General features: G+C 29.0%; 1 long non-coding RNA gene across 8 annotated transcripts; it reads right to left on the bottom strand.

The window, feature by feature from the left end:
- Positions 1-8,287: 8,287 nt before the first annotated feature.
- LOC139857368 (uncharacterized) lies at positions 8,288-13,353 on the bottom strand. Of its 8 annotated transcripts, none has more exons than XR_011762503.1 (7): positions 12,961-13,353; positions 12,564-12,637; positions 11,748-11,912; positions 11,272-11,347; positions 10,473-11,077; positions 8,968-9,695; positions 8,288-8,802 (listed from the first exon to the last, which is right to left on the bottom strand). It is a non-coding gene; the product is annotated as an uncharacterized lncRNA (long non-coding RNA). The 8 variants fall into 8 exon arrangements; XR_011762502.1 differs by having other exon boundaries at positions 8,977-9,695; XR_011762500.1 differs by having other exon boundaries at positions 8,288-9,035; positions 9,574-9,695.
- Between the last annotated feature and the right edge of the window lie 1,251 nt (positions 13,354-14,604).

Below are 14,604 nucleotides of genomic sequence, written 5' to 3'. Positions count from 1 at the left end.
TAATATGATATATATACATTAAATGTCGTTACAACGATAATCGTTACATATATGTCTCGTTTCAAAATCATTAAGTTAGTAGTCTTGTTTTTACATATGTAGTTCATTGTTAATATACTTAATGATATGTTTACATATCATAATATCATGTTAACTATATATATAACCATATATATGTCATCATATAGTTTTTACAAGTTTTAACGTTCGTGAATCACCGGTCAACTTGGGTGGTCAATTGTCTATATGAAACCTATTTCAATTAATCAAGTCTTAACAAGTTTGATTGCTTAACATGTTGGAAACATTTAATTATGTAAATATAAATCTCAATTAATATATATAAACATGGAAAAGTTCGGGTCACTACAGTACTTGACCTCTATATGATAAATTTTACAAACATTGCATTCATTTTTAAAAGACAAACTTTCATTTACATCGAAAGTTGACGGCATGCATACTCTTTAATAATATATCCAACTATAATCGACTTAATAATAATCTTGATGAACTCAATGACTCAAATGCAACGTCTTTTGAAATATGTCATGAATGACTCCAAGTAATATCTCTAATATGAGCAAATTCACAGCGGAAGATTTCTTTCATACCTGAGAATAAACATGGTTTAAAGTGTCAACCAAAAGGTTGGTGAGTTCATTAGTTTAACATAAATAATCATTTCCATCATTTTAATAGACCACAAGAAATTTCATTTCTCATAAATATACATCCCATGCATAGAGATAAAAGTAATCATTCATATGGTGAACACCTGGTAACCGACATTAACAAGATGCATATAAGAATATCCCCTATCATTCTGGGAAATCCTTCGGACATGATAAATAACAACATCGAAGTACTAAAGCATCCGGTACTTTGGATGGGGTTCGTTAGGCCCAATAGATCTATCTTTAGGATCCGCGTCAATTAGGCGTGCACTAATTCTCAAAATTAGTGATGTTCCCTAATTCTTAGGCTACCATGCAAAAAGGGGCATATTCGGCTTCGATCATTCAACCATATAATGTACTTTCGATTACTTGTGTCTATTTCGTAAAACATTTATAAAAATTACGCATGTATTCTCAGCCCAAAAATATAAAAGGTAAAAAGGCAAATGAAACTCACCATACTGTATTTTGTAGTAAAAATACATATGACTATATTGAACAACTGAACAATGCAGGGCTGGTCTCGGATTCACGAACCTATATCATTTGTATATTTATTAATATACATAATTATAATCGAACAAATATATAGGTATTTATTATTAGTGATATAATTTTTATGTTAATAACCTATATATGTCATTTTATATATATTAAGTAAATAACCATATTTATATAGTTAAGTTTTGTATTAAATATATATGTATATATATTTATATATCTATATTTATTTTATAATTATCTTTTGTTTGTTAACTTAATGATAATACTATTAACAATAATACTAATAATAATAATGATAATATTGATAATAATTTCAATTAAAAAAATGATACTTTTGCTGCTATTACTGGTTAGATTAACAGTTTTAATTATTATATAGTAATAATGTTGCTCATGATAATATTAATAGTAATATACTTATTATAATTTGTTATCATTAATAATAATACATAATGATATTGCAAATAATTTTTAAATGGTAATACTTATACTAATGGTAATACTAATTCTTATATTCATACAAAACATATTAATACAACTAATGTTTAAAGTTATTACTAGTCTTAATAATAATGATAATAATAATTTTACTCATTTTTAATGATACTTATATTCATAATATTAATGTTAACATTAACAATAATTAACATAGTTTTAAATTTAATCATAATAACTAACAATAACAATAATAATCACAATAATAACAATAACAATAATAATAATAATAAACATAATAAACATAATAATAACTAATGATAATAATAATAATAATAATAATAATAATAATAATAATAATAATAATAATAATAATAATAATAATAATAATAATAATAATAATAATAATAAAATAAAAGAAGGTAGGCTACCTTATCAAATAAGCCTTTTAAAAAAAACAAATGCTGCTGCCCGGGCTCGAACCCGAGAGCCCTAGGTCGCCTATTAACCCTATGAACCCTTCAACCATCATTGTGTTTCTGCTTTTACTCTCATATTATATTTACTTAAACCCTTTTCCTATTTTATATCATCTTTTTCCCCAAGTACTCAATTGATCCATCTCCCTTTCTAACTAATTGGCCAGAAAATCAATTGATTCGAATACAGCCTCGATTTTTGGATTTTATACTCAACATTGAATAATTATACGTGATAAATTGAATTGAAAAAAAAAATATAAATAAGAACACAAGCACTGCCGTCGCTGTTCTTGTCTAAAAAAAATACTTTTCGATTTTCATAATGTATTAGGTAAAAGTTATAACACAACATACCTTGGAAATCCATCCTAGAAACTATTAGATTCGACAATTGGACTTGAATCATAACATATAACTCGAATTTGCTCATTGAACAATTGTTTGACTTTTTGTTTTAAAACTTTGACTCCAGAATTGTTAATCAATCGAAAGAATTGACATGTAAAAACTTACAGAGAGTTTAGATGGAAGATTATTAACAGAATGGCATTACTAGATTTTGAAAAATAAAACGAATTTGAGCCGTTTGAAAATGGAGTCAAGAACAGTGAACTAAATGGGTGTTTTATATTTTCTCTTTTAAATTTCAATCAGACCAATGTTATAATGATTTTAATTGATAGTGTCGATGGATAAATGAATCATTTTTCTCTATAACATAGTGTAAATTATCTGATTATAACAATAAGTGGTCGACACCTACTTTTGTATCAGGTACGAAGTTTATAAAAAAAAATAAGGAAGATTGTGACTAGCAACTGAATTTGAGGTTTGATGAATTGTCTTATATCCCTGAAAGATTCTACTAGTTAACTTTAATAGACAGAAAACAAAACTTAAACAGTTTAATGGTAATCAGTAACTTATTTCGTAGTGTTATATATATTTATATAATATAATTTATATTCATATAATTGTATTTATATATATATATATATATATATATATATATATATATATATATATATATATATAATTGTGATTATATGTCTAATTGTCATTCTAAATTTTGGAAGTTAACAAGTATAAATATATTAATACCATTAATATTAATATTAATAATACTAATAATAATATTACTAATAATAATATTATTGATTAGAGGAATTAGTAATAATAAATGATAAATGATAATATGATAATATTAATACTAATAATGAAAATTCTAATTACCAATAATGACAATAATATTATAAAAAATAATAATAATAATCTTATTAGTTAGCATTATTAATAATGATAATATTATAAATAATAATAATATAACTTATACATGTCAAATTTTATATATATATATATATTTGTATCTCATATTAAAATTAATAATATTAATAATACAAATATTAATACTAGTATTAACCTTAGTATTAATAATGAAAGAAATATTGATATATCATTTAGATTGTAACTTGTAATTTCAAATAATATATTAACTTTACATTTCATTACTTATGTAATATTCATTCTTTAAAATAAAATATTTGAATATTTGAATATTTATATATATATATATATATATATATATATATATATATATATATATATATATATATATATATATATATATATATATATATATATATATATATATATATATATATATTACAACATACATATTTTATTAATTGTGTATAAAATTCATATATATAATTATATATTTATTTAATAATATCTTAATTATTTTGTATATTTCTCTACATATTTAATTCAGATGATTAAGGGCATGCTTGGTTGGGGGTTATAGGCCATAAGGAATGGGTATGATTATAATTGAGATTGCTTGGTTATATGTAATGGGAATACTCATTACCCTAAACTAGTTAATGTAGCATTACCCACTAATTTGGGGGTTATGGGAATCATTATAGTCATTAACTGCCATTTTTATTTCAAAAATTAACCGTATATTTATTTATTTATTTTCTAGATTATAATAACTCTAATATATACTCCATAATTACGTTATATCTCCAACTCATGATTATATCTTCAATTCATGAACTGCTACAATTTTTTCAATCGTCTCCAACTGGTCCCACGTTGAAATTAACAAAATCATTTACTCTGTATATTATTAACAACACAATTTCCTAAAAGCCATTAGTTGAATTCCTATTTTGATTTCTCTTATTTAATTTATGAATCTATTCTATATATCAATTTATTTCTCCAATATTAAGAATTAAAATATTGATGGTAAAATCTGTATAGAACTTGAAAAAAAAAACTTGAATTGATTGTGTTCTAAATATTATACTGCCTCGTGTATCAGTGTATGTATATATAAGAATATAAAACTATAACAATTTAATACTCCGTATTATTTTTAAACCTTATAATTTCTTTAATCAAGCACTGTCAAAAGGAATGATTATATCCATTCTATTCCTTAGTATTCCTTTAGTATTCCTTTTGTCATTCCCTTTTCCATTCCTTAGTTTAAACCAAGCACACCCTAAATGATATTATATTAATTCAACTTAATATATACACTTATATTTATTGTGTATATATATAAATAAATACATAACTATAACTAGTTATTCTATAGTTACACTATATATACCCCTCCACATAGTATATATGCACCTGTATCTATTTATATGTATTTAGGCTATATACATGTACCGTTGCATATGTGTGTATCTATATATGTATCTATGTATCTAAGTAACATGTATTGGTGTATGTATGATTGTCTGTCTTGTTTCTGTACCTAGGTATATATATCTACGAATTTATCTATATGTATATATGTTTAAGCATGAGTTCTTATCCATGCTTATGTGTGGTGCGTGTATATATATATATATATATATATATATATATATATATATATATATATATATATTTATTTTGTTTGTCTGTATGTCTACATGGTTTTAAATGGTTTTGTGCTCTATATGATTCATGCTATTTGCCCTACTGTTGTGCAATACTGCTATTTGTGTTCCCTTTTTGGTTACTGAGTTTGGTTGCATCTTGCTAGGCGCACATAACCCTTACAGGTACGTATCTTTTGCCCTATCTATTTCGTTTTTATGAGCACATCTGGCCGGAGGTCCTTTTTGGAAGCAATCTCTTTTGCTCTAGAGTAGAGGGAGGGACGACCTTATCTAGGCGCGGGTTCTATACTCGCGGGTGGAGTAGCAACTTCCTTCTAATCTAGGGTACGAGGAATGATTGTCTACACCCACCTCTCCCATACCCCACTTTTGTGGGATTGGGTATTGTTGTTGTTGTATATACACTTATATTTATATTTACATATATATATTTATTTACTTACACACTTGTTCGTGAATCGTCGGGCATAGTCAAAGGTTAACTAAATCTATATAAACAGTTCCAAAATTTTAAGACTCAACATTACAGACTTTGCTTATCATATAGGAAATATATAAAGATTAAGTTTAAATTTGGTCGGAAATTTCCGGGTCGTCACAGTACCTAACCGTTAAAGAAATTTTGTCCCGAAATTTGATTGGGATGGTCATGGTTGACATTAAGTATGTTTTTCATGACCCATATGAGCTGGAATTTAGAGTTTTATCATCAGTGAGTGATTTGGGTAAAATAAATCGTTTATGTGAAGAGTACGAGTGAAGCTATCACAAACTAGTGAAATGAGAAAGGTAAGTTTTGTCACAACTTTTGACGTAGTCATGGTTGAATTTAGAAATTAAGGCGCGTCTTAACTTTTGACGTTTCTTGGTTGAATTCTGGAATTCAAGGAATTTAAAGAAAATCTTCGAAATCTATAAGATCTGATTCTTCAAGATTTATGGGAAATAAAATCTCTATAATTAAATGCGATCACTTGTCTCGATTGCTCTGTCTGGTATTTTCACTATAAATGAACTTCTTCTGTTTTATTATTTCCATCACTTCCAATTTCTATATTTTAATTCATTCTTCCAAATCATCATCAATATGCTTCATCCAGTTTTAATTTTGGATATATTCCTGACTTTCATATTGATCATTCTCCTTTTTCATCTACCACCGGAGGAATCTGTCTACTTCTACTATGCTCTTGGGTTTATAGTATTTTTAGTTCTCCCGAGTCTTTATATTGCTATTCGTTTTAATATCCACGGTTTGTGAACTCTAAGTTGTTATTGGGCTTTATATTTTCTCTCATATTCTGGAGCTCTTTGCCTTTTTATCCTCCTCTCGAACTCTGGTAAAGCGAGTAATGGTCCAGAATTTGCAAGTATGAAGTTTCAAATTATCATAATATACAAGGTAGAAAGGAAAGGTAGTAGCATGATTTGATTTGTCAAATTATCAGAATATCCGAAAAAGACCGAATCATCAAGAAAATATTTTCTTGATATTTTTGAGGTTAAATAGAATACAAGAGTCGTGTAACATGGCACAAGATGACGTTGTGATATGTGAATCATCACGTTCCATTAGAAACTCAGCATGACTTACTGTAATATAATCACGTTGATCAAGTGTCATTATATTATTCTAACTCATGCATCAGTTCCCAACACTACTCCAGAAACATTCATAATTTAAACTCAAATTTTACAGAAAGATAGAAACTAAAACAGTTTCTTTTATGATGTAACATAGATAGAACGAGGAGAGAGATAATTTCGGACGAGAATATTTATGAAAATATCTTCAGAAATATCGAAGATATTTATGATGACATTTTGGGATTTCTAAGTTCGAAAGTTGATGAAGAAAAATTTTCCGCAAGATTTTAACATGACCTCGAAGCAAGATATTCTCTAAAGATTTCATCGGATCCAGAATTACCTGGATTCTTTGAATATAGGGTTTGGTCCTTGTATTTGTCCTTGATCTCCTTCGTGGTTAGCTCAATCCGTTTTCCAGTTCCAACTTTTCTGAGCTTTTCCAACATACTATTCTTTATCATCAAACTTCCGACGATTAAGGTCGTTTACGGTTGCCTACAGTTTTCTGTTGCTTCATTTAGCTTTTTCAAAGTTCAATGTATTGATTCGTAGGCTGGGTGCTTTTCAAAATTTTAGAATTGAAGATCGTAATTCTAGAAGATAATTGTTATACGTATACATATAACTATTGATGTAGAAAGGCTAAGAGATTCGAAATACTGATTGCTGATTCCCGGTAATTGGTATGGCAATTTTTGTTACAGGGTATAGATGAATACATGATGGGGTTTCAATGAATATAATGATTTTTCGGAAAGTCCAAATTCATTGAAGTTGCTGGTAAGTTTACTGCTAATGTGGTGGAATATAAACGGTTCCCCGGTAACGATGACGACAGGCAAACTTATATATCGAGGTTATAATAAAATTGTTTCAAATGAAAATTCGAAGTTGACTTGCTGGAGCTGTGATAAAATTGGCTAATTTGGAAAGAGATTGCAAAGTTATTTTCGGTAATAGTAACGCTAAAAGAATTAGCACAGCTACGCGTTAAATGTTTACTCAGTTTCCGAGAGTTTTTCAGGTGCAATACTATATGCATAAATCTTTCCTTCCGTAGATGAAGTGCGGTTGGTTCATCCTCTCGATTGAGATGTTTTCAAGAATCATGAAAGGTTTGAACGCGGATTGTAATTGTCAAGATACAAATGAGGTTTAAGATGAAATCAAGTGGCAAACTTTAAGAATTGTTTAGTTTCATACTAGACTTTAAGAGCCCGTGCGTTGTACGGCGACTTTTAATCAAACAAACTGGAAATATATTTGTTATATCAATTAACAGTATGACAAAGAGAGTATCACAAGTATTCTTTTGGATAAAATAAACATAATACTGTTAATTTTTTTTTTTTTGCTTTACACAAAACACAGATTAAGACTACTAATTCTGACATCAGCAAAACACAAAACACATGACCAACGGTATGAAATTTATATGTAAGTACATCGTCAAAAGCTGTATAACTAAAACGTTGTTTTACGTAAAACACAATGGGTGAAGATCGACACCAAGGTGGCTCTAACACTATCTTGCAACTTTTCGAATAATTTTAATCTAACAACAATCATGCTCATATGGTGTAAATTTCATATATAATCGTCAACCACTATAATAAAATTCGGTCGTTTCAAGAAAAAAAATGGGGCATACAAAATGCAAAAAATAAAGACACTGAGAATCTTCTTCAGAATTTCATCTATTAGCTAAATTAATGCAACTGATATCGTATAAGATATACATGATTACTATAATTTAATGTATTAGATAGAATTAAATCAACACATATATTGTAATAGAAAATGAGTGAAGATTTAACCAACACTGACATGCATGTGTAGTTTGGCACCATGCTTATATGTTTCAACCAAGACTTTGTAGTTCTGTATTCTAAAGCCTTTGTAATCTTTTCTCCTTTCACGTCTTTTCTCCTTTCACGTCTTGCTAGGAAGCGTTTCATTTTTATACATATCATTTTTCCGTAAAAAAAACTTTGTAGTTCTATAGAAGCATTATAAAATGACTTAAGTACTAACACATGCATGCCTTATACAACCGACTAACATGTTACCTATTTAGATTTCAAAACCGAATTAAAAGGAAGATACCTCGCTACCGGTCAAAGAAGTGACATATGTTCGCATTGCTTGAACTTAATACGACCTAACATGCAAAGCATCACACCGATAAAAGTGCATGAAACTTAACTACAAAACAAATGTTTGAAGGATGTTATACAATATACATGTAAAGTTTACCCATTTAATAAAAAATGGAACATGCTTGAATCAGATGATAATCATATCATTTTCATTAGTGATAAATCATACATAGAGAAAATACAAAGTAATTTGATTTTACCAATAGCTTACCAACAATACCTTTGAGTTGACTTTCCTGTTCAAGCGGATAGTTACATGTGTGTCCCATCTTCAAATGTCTATAGTCAGAAAGCGAAGAGAAGAGCCATATACAATGAAAGAAAGAACGGAATATGAGACGCAAGTTAGCCTTTAATCCAAAGAGAGAATATTATTATCACCTTTAATGCACTTTTGCTATTTAACTATCAAAATTGCATTTTATAGAGTCGTGAGTGAACAACATTGCAAACATATCTATCCATAGTAGTAGACTAAATCTATTCAAAAGACTGGTCCTACAATTCAAGCATCTCATAACTGAATGATAGAGATAACTTGAGGGCAAAAGTGGACTATAACTATTAGTTTAAAAATTGAAGTTTGATAACACGTATAACTAACTAACGACATCATCTCTCCATCTACCATTATATATACCATATATACCAATACCATGCTCATTCAACTAAAGACTTCAGTTACTTTAAAGTTTAAACACGGTGTTTAAACTTCAAACAGCTCCTAGCCACTCCAAGTACATTCTTGTACATAATATACATAAATTGTTTTAGAAGTTAGATTTAATAGACTGTATGTGTTTTTAAGTGATATTACCTGATACCATAAAGATAGGCAATAATGATAACACAGAGGAAGAAGATCGGCTGTGACATGAGCAAAATGATGCTTAAAAGTTATTGAACATTTACACCCACTTTGCTTTGATCTGTTGAACACTGTAAGAGGTGAACAATGAATCATATAACATGAATACATCATATAGGTGGCGTAAACTACAATCTAACATGTAATCTATGTAATGTAATTCCAATCATAAACATGTGGGTTGTGTATTATATTAAACGGGTCGGGTCAAAGGAATTTGTCTAAAGATTAGTTTTTATGTGTAAAACCTCCTAAATAATTTTTTTCAAAGATTTAAGCTTACAACTGTTATAACCAAATGTGTCAACCACTAAACGATCTTGGAAACGATCTTGGAATAAGCTCACAACTTTTACAAAATAAGCCAACCATTGTTACAGAATAATCCAACCACTAAACGATCTTGGAAACACCAATATCCAGACCACTAAACGATCTTGGAATAAGCTTACAACTGTTACAGAATAAGCCAACCACTGTTTCAAAGATTTAAGCTTACAACTGTTACAGAATAAGCCAACCACTAAACGATCTTGGAAACACTAATATCCAGACCACCAACATGAAAAATAACAGGAGATGATGAAACATTAGCCGAAAGAATTAGTGGCAGCCACACGAACAGACGAAGATGCTTTGCTTATAGACGGTATATGCATCTTCTTTTGTGCTTAGTTTTGATTCGGTTCAGTTTTTGAATAAAAAAAATATGTATCATGTTTGTACTAATTTTAACACCATTAGAAAAATAGTCACGAAATTCAAAATTATAAGATTATACCTATTCATATACTGTGTACTCTAATCTGTATAAGCATATGAAACATTTATTCTTTTTTATTACGTACCTTTGAAATGAGAACATAGATGCCAACATGTTTGTTACTCCAGGCCATAAGTAGTGACCCCTGCCTTCAAGAATCCTTATAATGTACGTTGTATAAGTCTGTTTTCTTAAAGCCATGTGTAACCAAGCTGCTATTCATAACAATTCATCGTGCCCAGATACTAAATTAAACAACTACCACCACATAAGAAAATGGAGTATAAAGGTTACTATGATATAAACATAGATTAAAAAAGAAGATTATTAAAAACTGTGATATCGGATGTAGTAATCTCCCAAGTCAATAAGATGACCCTTGAGAAGATCAAACTTTTCAGGCTTCTTGTTGTTCATAATACTAAAAGTCAAAAGGAATCGCCAAAAATTTTTAAGCGTTTTTAGATTACATAACAACTAAAAGGAAATGACACAATGTTGAGTTTTAGTAGCTAACCCTTTAACCGTCTTCAAGACAATCCTTATATGAAAGATTCCCCCAACAAACTGACCATGAGAACTCAAGGAACTGACCGTTAAAATATATCAGAAAGATTCCCCCAAAGCAAGAGGCGTAAAATATATATCTTCATCATATCAGGCACATCATGGAGTCCTTTAAACCTTAACCTTGTAAATCCAAGTAAAACAGATTGATAAAATATTTATTAAACATAAATCATTGAATATATAATTATAAGCAGTATATCAAACATGAAACGATATTAATGATATTGCTCATACCATATCATCAGTAAATTTTTATGTGACGATGCGAGCTATATTATTGTTATGAATCTGACCCGCGATAATGAAAGACGTACCTTTATATCAATTGAAATGAGGTCTTCATCCGCAGCAGAAATAAAATAAATCGATCCCCGGGTTTGAATACGTTATCTGGAAATCGTTCATTGTTGATTACTGGAATATCATAAATCATACTCTGAACCATAAAAATTGACAGATATATGAGATTGATTGATGTGTAATTGTAATTAACATAAAACTAAAACATATACATACATCATTGTAAGACAATACTTGCACTCCCACTGATCAATGTAAATGTAAATTATTATTTTTTTGCTGAATGTAACCTCTTTACCAATAAAAATGAAAGTCTATGTAAGTTGGAGTTAATTTAAAAATTTAGTAATTTCAAAACCAGTAAAAGGGTCACTATTTGGTTATGAAGACACATCATTCTATTCTTTCATAAGGTGATAAAGAACAATACATAACAAATAACATAATAATCACATCATTCAATTCTTTAATAAAACGACAAAACACAAACCTTAACCGTGAGTCTTCAGATCAAGTGCTAAAACATCAACCATTACCGGCAGCCAACATGAAGAGTTAAGGGTTGTGAGTTCTTTTTAGATATGGAGAAAGCATAGTATGATTCCATCTCAGCTACATAATTAGATGGACAAATGTCATTTAACTGCAACACAACCTTCATAAGGTGATAAAAGAACAATGGGTCAAAAATTTACATATCCAAATCAAAGTAATAACACAACACAATGAAATAGGTACATTGAAAAAGAAAAAAATATAAATTACAAAGGGAACATGACTTGTCATTAACCAAACTTTAAGGAATGCCTAGCATGGCTTCTCATTAACAAATGCCTAGCATGGCTTCTCATTAACAAAGTTATAACCCAAAAGTGTCAAGTATAATAATTAAGCTAAGAGGGAAACATGTTCTAATTAGTGGAAGAGCTCAAGAGATTGAAAGTTACAGTTTACGGAATGTTGCCCTAAACTGTTTTCTTAATTCTTATGGCTTTCTAAATAACTTATTTCAAATGTTCATCATTGTAATAACATATTTTTTTACCAATCAGACTCGACGAAGTATTGTTTATAGTCAAATGAACATGTAATCTAGAAGTGAATCGAACCTGACCGAAAAACAAATGGTTATCAACCATTGCCCAAACTACCCATTTTGACCCTTATCAAAATATTCTTTTTACCATCTAACTTTAATCTTCCACCACTAAGATAACGATCAGATACCAAGACAACTTTATTTCAAACGTTTGACTACACAAAGTCAAACTGTCAAAACCAATAAAAAAATCTACCTATCTCATACCTTATCTTTACTGATGCTAACACCATCATGCACCATTTCTTCATTTCCACATCCATCAACACCCGAATCTTCATCTAAAACATCAGTATTCAAATTGAAATTTGTATTTTCAATACATTGAAATATTCAATACATTCATATTCGGGTGTATGATGAACTAAAAAATTAAAAATTTACATTTTTCATATTTTTGCAGATTAAGAAAAACTGGTAATTACATTTTTCATATTTCCTACTGCTAGAAAATCTTTATACACACACGTAGCATCAGGTTTTATAAATTCATCATTTAGTTTAACAATTAATATTGGAATTCACAAAATTACAATCAAATATTTAAAAAAACTCATTATTAGGGTTGAATCAAATATATAAAAAATAAGAAGAAGAAAGGAACCTGAGCTGTTCTTGGAATTTCACATGGCGTTGTATATGAATCATCGATTAATTCGGATGCCGATTTCGTTTTCTTTATTCAATTTAAAGGTCGAAACCCTAATCGATCTACAAATACTCTGCAACACCAGATTGTCCTCGATTATTCAATTCGTAAATTTAAGTTTTTATCGTCGTCCTCCGCAACACCATACGGAGTAAGGAATAACCTTCAGGCGATTGAAAAAAAAGTGGTTATAGTTTATGAAATTGATACCGTTAAGATGATAAAATCACAACGGATTAATTAGTGATACCGGAGTGATGATTTACGGTGGCAGTAAGCCGTAATCGATGGTTAGAAGATTAGGGTTTTTCAGTTTGGAAGAAAGATGAAGTGTGTGGTGAAGCCGTATGTTTGTAACACTGATATGATGACTCTTTAATGGACACGTGTATTTGTTTAGTTATTAAGCGATTTAATTGTAATTAACAGAGCTAATTACACATGGACCGTAATTAGTGGGGTCATTAGCGGCCTAACATGTCAGCAGTATGCTTTAAGCTTTGTAAAAGGTATGGATGTTATAATCAATATTTTAATCTATTTTAATTGTCCAATCATGATAGTCCACAGTTAGCAGCCCACAATCACTAACTCAATAATTCATATATAGTTTAATACACAATATTCAAATTAATTAATACGTATCGTGATCCGTGTACATGTCTCAGACTCGATCACAACTCAAATTATATATATTATTATAGAATCAACCTCAACCCTGTATAGAGAACTCAATCATTATTGCATATAGAGTGTCTATGGTTATTCCACATAATATATATAGATGCGTCGATATGATATGTCAAAACCTTGTATACGTGTCCCGATATTTAAAGTGCGTAAAATAAATAACAGAAATTAAATGACGATAAATAAAGTGCGTAAAGTAAATAACAGAAATTAAATGACGATAAATAAAATTGCGATAAATAAACTGCGATAAATAAAATGTAATAAGAAATTAACAGTTAGCTAAAAATAGTTAGCTAGGATTTTGTTAACGTGGTTTCTTAACAGAATTTTTTATAGTTAATTTGTTTGTTTCTAACAAATTTTTATTTTGTCCAATGTTTTTCTTCATTATGCCACTTGTTGGATTCTGATAGGTCAAAATCCAAATATAAAATTGAATGAAAATGGTTATTCTGCGGTGAACGGATTCGTATCTTTGTAGATATAAGTAGGATAGTAAATGAATGTTGAATCAGATTTGAAGAATGTACAGTGTAACTTATTAATGTGAAATCTAAATATTCCTCGGGTATTACCTACCCGTTAAAATATTTTCTCCATTAACAGTTTGTACAAAAGAATTTTTAATTGCAATCTTTATGAAAAAATATATATACCTATATATTTTCTTCAGATGTAATCATGGATTTAATGAGTCAATATGATATTAAACTCATTTGATTTACCGTTAGAACAAGAATATATAATCTCTAAAACATTATAGATTACATAATTGCTATGTCGAATGAAGATAAATGATGTAGAACGTCATGTAGAACGATGATTATACTCGAGGTATAGAATGAGATGTCAAAGCTGGTGACGCGGATGTTGTCGTTGGTGGTATTAGTGCTATTGGTGCTGAGG

The sequence above is a fragment of the Rutidosis leptorrhynchoides genome, chromosome 7, assembly GCF_046630445.1.
Source record: "Rutidosis leptorrhynchoides isolate AG116_Rl617_1_P2 chromosome 7, CSIRO_AGI_Rlap_v1, whole genome shotgun sequence".
Taxonomy (NCBI): domain Eukaryota; kingdom Viridiplantae; phylum Streptophyta; class Magnoliopsida; order Asterales; family Asteraceae; genus Rutidosis; species Rutidosis leptorrhynchoides.
The sequence above is the reverse complement of the archived record's forward strand: the minus strand, read 5'-3'. Positions and strand labels throughout refer to the sequence as shown.